The sequence below is a fragment of the Varanus komodoensis genome, unplaced genomic scaffold (assembly GCF_004798865.1).
Source record: "Varanus komodoensis strain SLA01 unplaced genomic scaffold, ASM479886v1 scaffold9, whole genome shotgun sequence".
NCBI classification, from domain to species: domain Eukaryota; kingdom Metazoa; phylum Chordata; class Lepidosauria; order Squamata; family Varanidae; genus Varanus; species Varanus komodoensis.
Genome location: NW_025336598.1, coordinates 3,204,095 through 3,218,406, shown reverse-complemented (window position 1 = coordinate 3,218,406; position 14,312 = coordinate 3,204,095).

The window sequence follows — 14,312 nt, the reverse complement described above, 5'->3', positions numbered from 1 at the left end:
ATCCTGAGGCCCGAACCACCCACCAACAGGACCTCCGTCTTGTCTGGATTGAGCTTCAGTTTATTGGCCCTCATCCAGCCCATTACCTCGGCCAGACACCGGTTCAGCACAGCCACCGCCTCACCTGGATTGGTGGAAAACGAGAGGTAGAGCTGGGTATCATCAGCGTACTGATGATTCCGCAGCCCACACCTGCTGATGACCTCTCCCAGCGGTTTCATGTAGATGTTGAATAGCAAGGGGGACAAAATGGACCCCTGCGGAACTCCATGGCGCAGAGCCATAGTCCCCGAACACCACCTTCTGAAATTGGCCGTTGAGATAGGACCGGAACCACCGCCACGTGGTGCCTCCAACTCCCAATCCCGCTAGCCTATTCAGAAGGATACCATGGTCGATGGTATCAAAAGCTGCTGAGAGGTCCAGGAGAACTAACAGGGACGCACTCCCCCTGTCTCTCTCCCTGCACAGGTCATCATACAGGGTGACCAAGGCAGATTCAGTGCCATACCTGGGTCAGAAGCCAGACTGAAATGAGTCCAGATAATCAGTCTCATCCAAGAATGCTTGGAGTTGTCCCGCCACCACCCGCTCTAGCACCTTGCCCAGGAACGGGATGTTGGCCACCAGTCTATTATTGGCAGCCACCTCTGGATCCAGGGATGCCTTCTTTAGGACTGGCCGGACTACCGCCTCCTTTAAAGGGGCAGGTACCCGGCCATATCTTAAAGAGGCGTTGACCACCTCCAGGATCCAGGTCCCAATCCCGTCCTTGGCTTTCTTAAGTAGCCAGGATGGGCATGGGTCTAGTAAGCAGGTGGTAGGGCGTACTTGTCCACATCATCAGGCCGCAACAACTGAAATTCATCCATTAATTGTGGACTCGATGGCGTCGTTGGCATCTCCTCAGTAGAATCTGGTTCAATAGTAGAGTCAAGCTCGTGGCGAATCTGAGCGATTTTCTCCCTGAAATGCCTGGCAAAGTCGTCACAGCGGGCCTTTGAGGGTGGTATGAGATCTTTCTTTGGGCCTGGATGTATCAGCCCTTGCACCACCCGAAAGAGCTCCGCCGGATGGCATTGTGGGGAGGCAATGGAAGCGGAGAAGAATTTCTTCTTTGCCGTCCTCACCGCCACAGCATAGGCCCGATAATGGGCTCTTAAGTGTGTTCGGTCAGATTTGCCCCATGATCTCTGCCACCTACGCTCTAGACGTCTCCCAACTTGCTTCATCGCCCGTAATTCAGGTTATACCAAGGAGATGAACGGGCTCCGCCAGGTGGGAGAGGACGCTTAGGAGCGATCGTGTCAATAGCCCTGGTCATCTTCCCATTCCACAATTCAACCAGGGCATTGACAGGATCACCAGCCTTGTCAACCGGAAAACCCCCAGAGCTTTCAGGAATCCATCAGGATCCATCCGGCTCCGGGGGCAGACCAATACAATCTGGTCTGCACCCTTACTGAGGGAAAGGCCGCTCTCGAGCTCGAACATTATGAGGAAGTGGTCTGACCATGACAAGGGTGTCAAACTTAAATTCCTCACCCTCAGATCACCCTCTTCCTGCCCCGTCGAGAAAATCAGGTCCAGAGTGTGCCCACGTTCATGGGTCGGGCCACTGACATGCTGAGACAGCCCCATGGCCACTATGGAGGCCATGAAGTCCTGAGCCACCCCGGTTAGAACTGTCTCAGCATGGAGATTTAAGTCCCCCAGGACCAACATCCTGGGAGCCCTCAACACCAGGTCCGAGACGATCTCCGTCAGCTCAGGCAGGGAGTCTGTTGGGCAGAAGGGTGCACGGTACACCAACAGAATCCCCAATCTGTCTCAGTCGCCCAACACCAAGTGGAGGCACTCCAGCCCCGGCCTCGAGAGGACAGGATGCCCCAAAATGGAAATAGAAGCTCGATAAACCAGAACGACCCCCCCTCCCCTCCAGGCATGGTTGGTGCTGGACCAGGTACCCAGGCAGACACAGTTGTGAGAGGGCGACATCCCCCCCTCACCTGCCCAGGTCTCTTTGATACAAGCCAGGTCAGCCCTCTCATCCATGATCAAATCATGGATGAATGTTGCCTTATTTTGGACCGACCTGGCATTAAGCAACAGCACTGACAGGCCTGGGGGGGCAGCTGACAAGTCTACCTGGAATCCGACGGTTGGGGGAATAACCAGAAAGAGGGACAGGTGTTAACCATCTGTCCCTCCTTCTTCTATGCAGACCCGTTAGACCCCCCAATGCCATAACGTCCATTGCCCATCACCACCCCAATGGTGGCGCCCATGCGCTCCCCAGGCAACATCATAGTAAAGCACGAGATGCTCCAATTAAAAGCAACCTAAAACCGACAATTAAAACTACTAAAAACATCCTACTTAAAACCACTGCTAGCCCACAAACGAAACCAAGGCCAACCACCAAAGCCCCCGGCCAGCCTAGCCCCCCACTTTGGCCCCCAAACGGCTCCCAAACGGCAGCATCGCCAGCCCCCGGATGCCACCGGCGCTTTGTAGGCCGCAGGGCCCCTCCCTGTGCCCCACCCTGCCCCGGTGCGTCTCTCACACACGCCCGGGGAAGCGGGCTGGAGCAGGGGCCTGGGCCGGTGGTCCTGGCCTCGGTGCGGCAGCGGCAGTGGCAGCAGCAGGCAGCGGCAGCGGCGGAACAGCGGCGGGGTCCGGGCGGCGTGGATGGAAGTGGGGCCGTCTGATGCGCTGGTTTGCTCCTGGTTGTTGGTCAGCTCCAGGATCTCTTGGATGAAAGTACTTTTCTAGATCCAAGCCAGGATTGAAGTCAGGCTGAAATGGACTAGAAACTTCATTAGTCACCGTTTGAGATGATCTTCACAGAAGAAGGTCAGTGTGACCCTCTTGCTTCTCTTGGAACTCTTGGTGGCTTTCAATACTATCAACTTTGTTATTGTCTCAATAGGCTGAGTTGGAATGTGGAGGCGCTATACTGCAGTGGTCCCACTCCTAGTTGGTGGCCAAATCCACAAGGTGGTGACTTGGGCTATGGGGGTGCCCTGGGGTTCTATTTTATCCCCAGTACTTTTCAACATTTTGAAGGAAGTAACTCAGTGATTGAGAAACAGAGAGGAAAACAATCATAAAACATGTCTGAAAGAATGTGGAGGGAAGAAAAAGATAATTGGCTTGAAAGAAAGTTTGCTACTTCCTATCTCATCCTCCCAGTAGTTTTATGAGATAGGGGGTCATAGGGCAAGGTGAAGATAGAGAGGGGTGAACTAATGAACTTGTAGTTATAAGCATGCAGGCGTAATAGGTTGGTGAATATTAACTCACACACCTTGAATAGACAATGGGCTAATTATAATGCACATGCAATTTTTGTACTTGTATGCACTGCTGGTTGATTGAAAGGTCGCTGGTTCGAATCTGCACAATGGGATGAGTTCCCATTGCTCCGTCCCAGCTCCTGCCAACCTTGCAGTTCGAAAGCTTGCAAATGCAAGTAGATAAAAAGGTACCACTTTGGTGGGCAGGTAACAGCATTCCGTGCACTTTGGTGTTTGGTCATGCCGGCCACAAGACCATGGAGTCCATCTGCAGACAAACGCTGGCTCCCTCATCTAGGAAACAGGGATGAGTACCGCCCCCTAGAGTCAGACATGACTGGACTTAACGTCAAGGGGAAACCTTTACCTTTTCTGTAATGGGATGAGACAAGAAATATGAACTAGGTGAAGGGAAAGGCTGTAACCTAGTACCTTATCCAATGAGGAAAAAGGGGAAGGCTGTGCGGGACGGCCGCTTTATGGATCACTGCCTTGCCGTGGTGAAAGGGCTTGCGTAGTGCAATGAAGCTATGAGCTATGCTGTGCAGGACCACCCAAGACAGTCAGGTCATAGCAGAGAGCTCTGTCAAAAGGTGATCCACTGGAGAAGGAAATGGTAGCCCACTCCAATATTTTTGCCATGCAAATCCCATGGACAATTCTAAAGGGCAAAATGCTATGACACCAGAAGACGAGCCACTCAGGTCGGAAGATGTTCAATGTGCTACTGAGGAACAGCAGAGGGCTAGTACTAGTAGCACCAGAAAGAATGAAGTGACTTGGTCAAAGCCGAAAGGACACTCAGTTGTGGATGTAACTGGTGGTGGTGAAAGGAAAGTATGATGCTGTAAAGAACATAGAAACAGAGCGAGTCAGAAGGGGCCTCCCAGTGAGCCCACAAATGGAGTATTGTCCTCAGTTTTGGGCCCCTTATTACAGAAAGGATATAGCCAGGTTAGAGTCAGTGCAGCGTAGGGCCACAAGGTTGGTGGCCGATTTGCAGGGGATGGGGTATGAGGCGAGACATACGGGTATGTGAGGGGATGTCACATGGAGGTGGATAGAGACCTGTTCTCCCCTGCAGAGGCGGGCAGGACACGCTCCAATGGAGCAAAGCTCAGGGAGCCAAGGTTCCATTTAGATGCCAGGAAGCACTTCCTGACAGTTAGGACCCCGAGGGTGTGGAATGGGCTCCCATGAGAGGTCGTTGAGGCCCCATTGGTGAGGGTGTTCAAAGATAGGCTGGACATGCACATGGTGGGCATGTCGTGAGCGGAGCCGGCTGGTGCCGGAGGTCAGACTAGATGGCCCGGGAAACCCCTTCTGACTCGCTCTGTTTCTCTGTTTCTACCACACCATTGCACTCATTTCACATGCTAGCAAAGTTATGCTCAAAATCCTATAAGCTAGGCTCCAGCAGTATGTGGACTGAGAACTACTAGAAGTACAGGCAGGGTTTCAAAGAGGCAGAGGAACTAGACATCAGGTTGCTAACATATGCTGGATCGTGGAGAAAGCCAGGGACTTACAGAAAAACATCTACTTCTGCTTCATTGACTATGCTAAAGCCTTTGATTGTGTGGATCACAACAAACTGTGGCAAGTTCTTAGAGAGATGGGAGTACTGGACCATCTTATTTGTCTCTTGAGAAATCTGTATGTGGGTCAAGAAGCTAAAGTGAGAACTGGACACACAACCACTGATTGGTTCAAAATTGGGAAAGTGGTATGGCAAGGCTGTATATTGTCGCCCTGCCTATTTAACTTATATGCAGAGCACATCACACAAAAGGCTGGGCTAGATGAATCACAAGTCGGAATTAAGATTGCCAGGAGAAATATCAACAACCTCAGATTTGCAGATGATACCAATCTAATGGCAGAAAGTGAAGAGGCACTAAAGAGCCTCTTGATGTGGGTGAAATAGGAGAGCGCAAAAGTTGGCTTGAAACTCAACACTAAGAAAACTAAGATCATGGCATCTGGTCCTCTCACTTCCTGGCTAATAGATGGGGAAGAAATGGTGGTAGTGACAGATTTTATTATCCTGGGCTCCAAGATAACCACAGATGGGGACTGCAGCCAAGAAATTAAAAGACGCTTGCTCCTTGGGAGGAAAGCTATGGCAAATCTAGGCAGCATACTAAAAAGAAGAGACATCACCCTGTCAACAAAAGTGCATATAGTCAAGGCTATGGTTTTCCCAGTTGCACTGTATGGTTGTGAAAGCTGGACCATAAGGAAGGCTGAGTACTGAAGGCCTTTGAATTGTGGTGCTGGAGAAGACTCCTGTGAGTTCCTTCAACTGCAAGGAGATCAAACCATGCTGTCTTAGAGGAGATCAATCCTGACTGCTTGTTAGAAGGCCAGATACTGAAGATGAAACTCAAATACTTTGGCCACCTAATGAGAAGGACTCCCTGGAGAAGACCCTAATGCTGGGAACTATTCACGGTGAAATAAGAGGACAGCAGAGGACGAGGTGGCTAGATGGAGTCACTGATGCAGTCGGTGTGAGCTTAGGTGGACTCCAGGGGATGGTGGAGGACAGGAAGGCCTGGAGGAATGTTGTCCATGGGGTAGCAATGGGTCAGATGTGACTTTGCTAAACAACAACAAAATAATTTAACGCACTGTTTATATTGTGGATAATATTGTGAGATTAAATAATATGAAAGTGCACTCGAAGTGCATGTTTTATTGTTGGGAAAAACGATAATCTTTCTCTGGAAGAAACATGTACTGCTTTTTGATCCCTTAAAATACATTTTTAAAACTTTAGTCCGATAATGAGAGAGAGTGTGGTATAGTGGGTAAGAGAATGGGACTGGGACTCAGACGATCTGGGTTCTAGTCCCAGCTCAGCCATGGAGCCAATTGGCTGACTTTGGGCCAGTCACAGACTCTCAGCCCAACCTACCTCACAGGGTTGTTGTTGTGGGGATAAGATGGAGGAGGAGATGTAAGCTGCCTTGAGCCCTTTGTAGGTAAATCAGAAAAAATCAGGAAAAAATTAAAAATTGGGAAAAAAATGCACTCCAGTATTAGAGAACATAAACTTGAAGGAATTGAATGAGTACTACAAAAATAAAACAGCTAAATAATCATAAAATTCTGTGTTGTTGCTGTAAGGGGCGGTGGGAGGAAGGATAGTCTACCATAGGTTTGACATTTTAAAAATTTCAATAGCATAATGCAGCATGAGAATTGAACATAGTGGAAACTTTAACTTGTAAAGTACTGCTAATAATAGCAAAACTCATTTTTCCGTTGTATTACAGTTTGCTCTTAGAATGTTTTATAGTGTATTATATTTTAGCAAGTTTAATTTTATTCATTCCTTGTACATAATCCTGATAACATCAGATGTACAAAAGTTTTATTTACTTAATTGAATTAATCAAAAGCCTGGGTCAATTCTGCAATCAAAAGCTTGCGTGCATGATAGAAAGACTAACTGGGAAAGTGATCAGATTGCTCAATAATAAATAATTACAATTTAGCTGTAGGAAAATGTCTGATTGGTAGAAGAAAGGTAGCAGCAGCAGCAGCAACTAAGTTTAGCAGTGAAAATTTAAGGTCATGTGGGCAGGGCCAAGCAACATCAAGGTTCTTCTTTGTTAATTCGGTGTATGTCCACTAGATGGCACCTAGAAACCACTGATTGATTAATAGAAAGGCATGGGCGAACAGTTTTAGTATCATCCAAATTGGTATTGACTGGGAATAGACTCTTTTCCAGGAGAAAAGTGTACAAATTATCAGTGACAGTTGAATCAGATATCAGTTGCTGAGATAATGTATGTGAGTCCTTTATGGATGATTACAGGTTTTTTACAGGTTTTGACCAGGTATTGTTGTTGTTAGTCGCGAAGTTGTGTCCGACCCATTGTGACCCCATGGACAACATTCCTCCAGACCTTCCTGTCTTCCACCATCCCCCGGAGTCCACTCAAGCTCACACCAACTGCTTTAGTGACTCCATTTAGCCACCTCATTCTCTGCTTTTGCTATCTATTGACCAGGTATTATCTGGTTGTATTATGATAATCTTCATAAACGGCTCAATAAGTGTTTGTGCACAATACAGTCAAAGAAAAACATTTAAATCTCATTGATTTCTCATTGAAATGTATTAATCAATATTTTCTTCTAATTTCTCTAAAATACATAGGACTAAAGACCCTGAATTTTAAGGGGGCAGCATTCTGTTTCCCATAGTGAAATACAAGGGACAGAATAATTACATGTATTTATGAAATCTTGTTTGTAATTTAGATCTAAAATTGCTGTATTTGGGAGCAATTTTAGGGTTGGATTAATATTACCATGTGACTGATTCAGGAGGGGGGGTACAAGCTAAAACTGCCCCTTTCTTGCTTTTTCAGGAAGAACAACACAAGAAAGATGTTGCACTCAGCGGGCCTTTATTCTCTGGTTGCACTTTCACAGGTTCACTTCCCGCATTGCCTTGGCTCTTGCCTGCTCTGGCTCCCTTCCCTCCTGTCGCTATGGCAACATATGGCATCACCCTGGCAGTAACGCTCCCTGTCTCTACTCTCGGTTTGCACCGGCAGGCCGGCCTGCCTGCCAGTGACAACTGCGACAGCTCTTTTCCAAGCACACATGCATTTCAGCTTTCTTTCCTCTCTTCCGTCTCTCTCTTCCCCCACCCATCCTTCCTCTGTCTCCTCTTTATACCCCCACTCCTTGTGCACCACTCCACCCAACCCAGCTGTTCCTGCCTCAGTCCACAATCCCATACAGCTGCGCACTTACTCGAGTCTCCTGGCTGTTGCCTTCTCACAAGTTGCTTTCCTCACACAGATTCCCAGCCTCGTCCTGTTGTCTTTGGCCCTGCTTTGTGGAAGGCCCCAGGAAAAGGGGTGATCCCCTCTGCCTCCTCACACTCCAATAAAGATTAATATCTCCAGTAAGAATCGGGAATATTGGATAAATATAATTTGACATCCATGGTATTAAATGCTAGTATACCATTATTTTGCAGAAATTCTGTACTTGGTTAAAGTTTACAGATAATCATAATAGCAACAATAGGGATGCTGCAGGCCAAGTTAAGCATTTGTAGGTCCCACTTATTCCAAGCGAGGAAAGCTAAGTGTAAGCTTGACTCTCACAAAAATGTACAGGGCTTTAAGGTGTAATCCCATACATTTTAGACAGAAATAAGACAAATCCCAGCATTTCAGCATAGTGGGGTAGGGAGTTCTGGGAGTTGAAGAGTTTATTACAGTCTAAATATGCATAGGATTGTGCCCTTAAAGCAGGGATCCCCAACCCCTGGGCCACAGACCGGTACTGGCCTGTTAGGAACGGGGCTGCACAGCAGGATGTGAGCAGCAAGCGAGCAAGCAAAGCTTCATCTGTGGGTGTAACCTCCACAAGTCCCCTCCTCCTTTCGTTTGTGTGCTGCCGCGGTGTCAAGGTGCAAGAGAAGGAGGTAGGACATCAAGAGTACTCTGACCAACTGAATCCAATCTTTTTCGGACAGGCTAAAACTCCTCTGACAGACACCTCGTTTCTCCAGTGAGACAACATGAGCTGCCCCCAACCAACGATATCCAATAGCATGTGTGGACTGGGGCATGGGGCAGGCACTCCAATAAAAAAGGTGGAATGATTGAGCCTTAGACCAATGGGAGCAGGTGGATTGAGGTGAGGGGGCAGGCCGGGCCTATCCTTTTTTTCTGGTTTTTCCTATGAGAGCACGAACCCTACTGTAAAGTGTGCATGTGAGGGATCTAGGAGGTGGAGCTGAGGCAGTGAGTTGTATAATTATTTCATTATATGAGGTGTGTCCAGAAAGTAATGAGAATGAAGTCCCTACGCTGGAGAAGGGCACTGTGAAGGGAGAAGCTGGCCAAGGTCACTTGGGGTCGGGTGCCAGGTCTACATTAGAACACTAATCAGTTGCATTCCAGCCCTGTCAGAAATGAGACATTCTTTTTTGTGACACCCTGTTCAAGTGCCTTGTATTAAGAAAAATGCAAGCAAGTTTGGAACAGCAGTACACAATAAAATTGTGTAAAATTGGGTAAAAGTGGATCAGAAAATTTCTACCATTTGGAAATGGTGAGAAAAGCTTATAGAGAAGCTGCACTATCATCTGCACAAGTGTACCAATGGCACAAGTTGAAATTGGCTCAACTTGGATCCTTCATCATGACAACGCACCGAGTCACAGTGCTTTGGCTGTCAGAGTTTTTGGCTGAAAAACACATCACGGTGCTTCCCTACCCTACAGCCCTGACTTGACTCCTTGCAACTTTTTCATCTTACCAAAGATGAAGAATGGTTTGAAAGGACACCATTTTGGTAGTATGGATACTGTCCAAAGAACCACTACACAGGCTCTGAATACCATCCCACTTGGTATTCAGAGCCTGTGGAAAATTCACTGTGAGAATTGTGTACATGCACAAGGTGCATACTTTGAAGGAGACAATGTTCAATTGAAAAATTTTTCAATAAAAGAATTTTTAAAATATAATTCTCATTACTTTCTGGACATACCTTGTATATTACAATGTAATAGTAATAGAAATAAAGTGCACAATAAATGTAATGCACTTGAATCTTCCCAAAACTTTTCCCTTGCCCCCTGTCTGTGGAAAAATTGTCTTCCATGAAACCAGTCCCTGATGCCAAGAAGTTTGGGGACCTCTGCCTTAAAGTATTTTTATTTATTTATTTATTTATTTATTTATTTAAAACACTTCTATGCCACCCCCATCGCAACAAAGCCTCGGGGCAGCTCACAACAAGTATTTAAGGTCTATTTCCTCTACGTGTGTATATGTGCACATGTGTTGAAAGGTAACAGTTGCATTTGTCACTATGGAAGGAAACAGAATTTACTCATAAGCCAATTAGGAAGTAGATCCTATCTTAAAACAGTATTGCAACACAATATTTAATCAATTATTAGTATTTAGGAAAATTAGATAATGTACTTAATTGGACCAGTGTGTGGAAGAAAAACCCTTGCCAGATGCCAATATATGAAAAACTCGAATACAGTATCTGCCCTGGGAGGGTTCAGAGTTTTTTGGCAGACCAGTATCACACTTCTAATCAGCAACTAGTCCTGGCAAAAATGAAAAATGTGTAAAGACCATGAGGAGTACAGGGTCAAGATCTTACTCACAAAGCCCTTTTGGTCATTTCTGTTATCACAGATACAGCTTGCCCCATTACCCCTTTTCACTTGGTAATTCCAGGACTATACTATCCACAACAGAGGCTATGGCCAGTAGTTGGTGACTCCTACCTTTCTGTCCATGTGTGTCCTGATCTCTGCCCACCCCCTACCCCAAAGTTGACTACAAGTATGTGGTGATGGATTGCTCTCCAGACATCTTAGGATAATGACTATTGTCAGACCAGAAAATAGGTTTTGGGTAACATGCACAGAAAAAGGATATTAACAATTCTGCTCTGACAGAGCTAGTTTCCTATTTATACAGGACTAGACCTGAAAATATATAGAAACTTAGAAACAGAGCGAGACAGAAGGGGTCTCCCAGGCCATCTAGTCTGACCCCCGTCTCCAGCTGGCTCCACTCATGACATGCCCAAGATGTCATAACATCTCCGCTCATGACATACATCACCAAGAAGCCAAAACATGACAGAGATTACAATGAAACAGTATGTGTTAATTTTGATGTACAGATGCAAAATTAGAAATAATCAATTTCATTAGAAATATAACACACTTTGTGGGGAAGAGTGTGACCAGGTGAACTATATGACTATTCAGTCTAGTGTACAAGTGCTGTTGATGGGCAACTTCCAAGTACCTGCCCTCAAATAGATATCTTCAAATGGAGAGCTGTCTTCTGGAAGTAACTGAAGGGGGAGTTACTTCTGAAAAGGGGGAGACATGGCCATCCTAAGTTTAACCAAGGCTGCAGTTCTTAGTTAGGGGACATAGAAGAGTTCAGATCTCTCCTGAGGCTAGAAACAGAGCTCTGGCCTCAGATGCCCCTTCCCTGCTCCCATGGATCTCTCTGTGGCCCTTTTCTCTTCAATTATAAAAGAAGGGAAATAGGTGGATTGAAGTATAGCATGGATAGAATAGGGAAGGTTCTATATATGATATCCCAAGCCCTCCTAGGCTTCTGTGAGCTACCAGCATGGGGAAGAAATTTGATCAGCTAAGAAGTGGCCTAAATATTTTCCACCCAGGGAGAGGAATCAGGCATGAGGGCAGTTGAGGACAAACTGTGTGGAAAGGAGCTTGTAATAGCACTCCTTCCTCCCTGTTGCCCTGCTTGCAGAAGCCCAGCAGAGTTTAGGAAATGCCAGATTATGCTAATTCATAATTTGAGTGCTTCTGAATAAATTTATTCATAGACCTCAGATCACTCCAAATAAATAATAGGATTGCTCTGCCCATAAAGGGTTTTTGTAATCAATTCATAAAGAATTAGTTTTGCAAAATAAATTGCATTCTGAGAATATTTAATGATTTTAAAGTTATCTGGGGAAAATATGGGCTTCTCTACAGAAAGGTGTAAAGCACTGTGATATGGAAGCATCTTTTTCCATTTTTGTTGCAGAAGTAAAATGCATGCTTTGCACCAAGCTTTTTCCTAGGGTTTAGATGCCAGTGTAGTATGACTACCATATTTTGGATTTTCATGATGTCTTTTCATGAAAATTTTGTTCCAGGTAATCACAATTTACTCACTCTAAAAGAACCTGCAAAAAAGCCTGGAAAACTCAGGAAAGGCCCTGGAAGAAAACAGCATTCTGAAAATTGCTGTGATGGATCACAAGTGCACAATAAAATGCTTCATGTAGAGAAGCCCTAAGTCTATTCATGGATACCATGGTAAGTAAGAATGGGAATTACATGTTCAAGTGACAGTGTACCTCCAATGTACAGGTGCTGGGAACACACAAGCCCTCCCTTGTTACTGGCCCATCTCCATGGGAGTTGTGCCCAACTGTTTGTTAACTACCATCTGTGGAACTCTGGAGCTCAGATGAATTGAGAGAATTATCTTCATGATCATCCAGCTGTTGACATGCCATGTCAACTTGGTCCTGAGGAGCAATTATAAATCTAGAGATTCACAATTGGTGCTGATATAATCAGCTTCCCAGATACAATCATGCATTTGTGCAGGTGGGCAATCATTAGGTCAGGAGCTCTATCAAGGTATATATAAATATGATACCAGGTGGAAAGTGCTGACTTACATATTCCTTTTCATAGGGAGCAAACCAATACAGGTTTTAACTGAACTAGGGGCACAAAATTCTGTACAGTCATGAGGTCCTTTTTCCATGTCTTTTGAACAGAGTACTCTTCTTCCAGAGAACACCAGAAAGAGTGGGGAAGGGAACCTGCAATATTTTTTTTTAATTTATGGACTATAAACATGTATCCATTGTAGGTGTATTTAACAAGAATCCTGGGAATTGTAGTTTGACAAGGGTGCTGCTGTTACTGCTGCTGTAATTATGATGATGATGAGCATAATTATCCTTTCTATACAGCCAAATAACTGAGGTTTTCTGAGTTATGTGCAAGTGATAAAATTTAAAATTCAAACAACAGTAAAAACATCATAACATTTCACTAAACATCTAAAAGCTAATTTTAACCACTTAGGGAAGGCAAGTTAGAGATTTCCCAGCCTTCCCTGACAGAACTACAGTCTTCAGGGTTCCCTGAGAAATAAGAATGACTATTAAATAGGGAAGTGGATTTGCCAGTGCATTTCCATTAATGTTATCCACTTTCTAGCTCCACATCCATTTCATGTCTTTTCTGTAGTTTTATGTTTTATTAACATAAAAATGTAATTTTTAAAAAGACACATTTGTATGCATTTTTTCAAATTGTACATGCTTTGATTAAAATGTGTTTGGACACATTTTTGAAATGTATAGGGGCTTTTGGTGCACTTTTAAACGTCTGCATTTTAATGGACAAATTTCTCTTTTTAATGGGCCTCATAAATCCAGAAATGCATGGATTTCCACAAAATGCATCCAGCCTGAATCTGTTTCTGGATGATGCAGGTTGGAGAAAGCCACAAAATAAATCCAACAAAGTGGATTTACTAAACACTCCTAGCATATTACATGTGCCTTCTGCTCTAACGAACTTGGATTACCATTCCACATAACCCCAGGAGTAGAGCTGTTATGATTTGGGCCCCCAAAACAGCCCAAAGGGAGCTATAGGGGAGCAGCAGGCTCTGACTCTGCCCAAAGCTGGAGGACAGACAGAAGTCAAGAGGCACGTAGGAGGCCAAAGTCTGTGTCACACAATGAAATAGAAAGATGATGGGGGAGGGCCCTGTTGGTAAACAATAGAATTAGAAATGTATGGGCACTTGCCCAAGGAATTGCCATTACTCATGAGGAAAGAAAGGGAGCAAATATGGCGAATGGGAGCTGCAAGAGTGGAACTAGGAAATAGGCATGTCTGGAAGCTACTGATAAAAGGCAGAAGGAAGAAGGAAGAGACCAAGGGAGAATCACTCTGTAACTCCACCCTAGACTGATGAAATTGTCGGGGAGGAAGTGAAGGTCAGAGGGTGCTTGCCAACTTCCATCTGAGGTAAGGGTGCAGAAACATTTTTGGATTGTGGCCTGATTGTGAAATCAGGCTTCACTGCCCCGGAGCTTTCTTAATCAGGGAAACCTTGTGCACAACAAAGCCATCGCAGCCAAGGCAGCTTTGCCTTCTTGCACCTTCCTCCACTGGGAGGGTCACTGGCATGTGGGAAAATCCCTGCTGCCATCCTTAATCTCAGATCAAAGGTAACTGAGGAGATTCCTCTCCCAGATTTCTCCCTAACTTCTACTGGTCTCCGGGGTGGAGCTTGCCAAGCAGAGCAGGTAGAGCCCATGGTGGGAGTACAGGCCTCCATGAACCATAGATGTATTAGGGCAGATTAGATCTTTGAACCAGTAGTTCCACAGCCTTGATCTAAGGCTACAGGGAACTACTGTGGACATCTGAGAAAG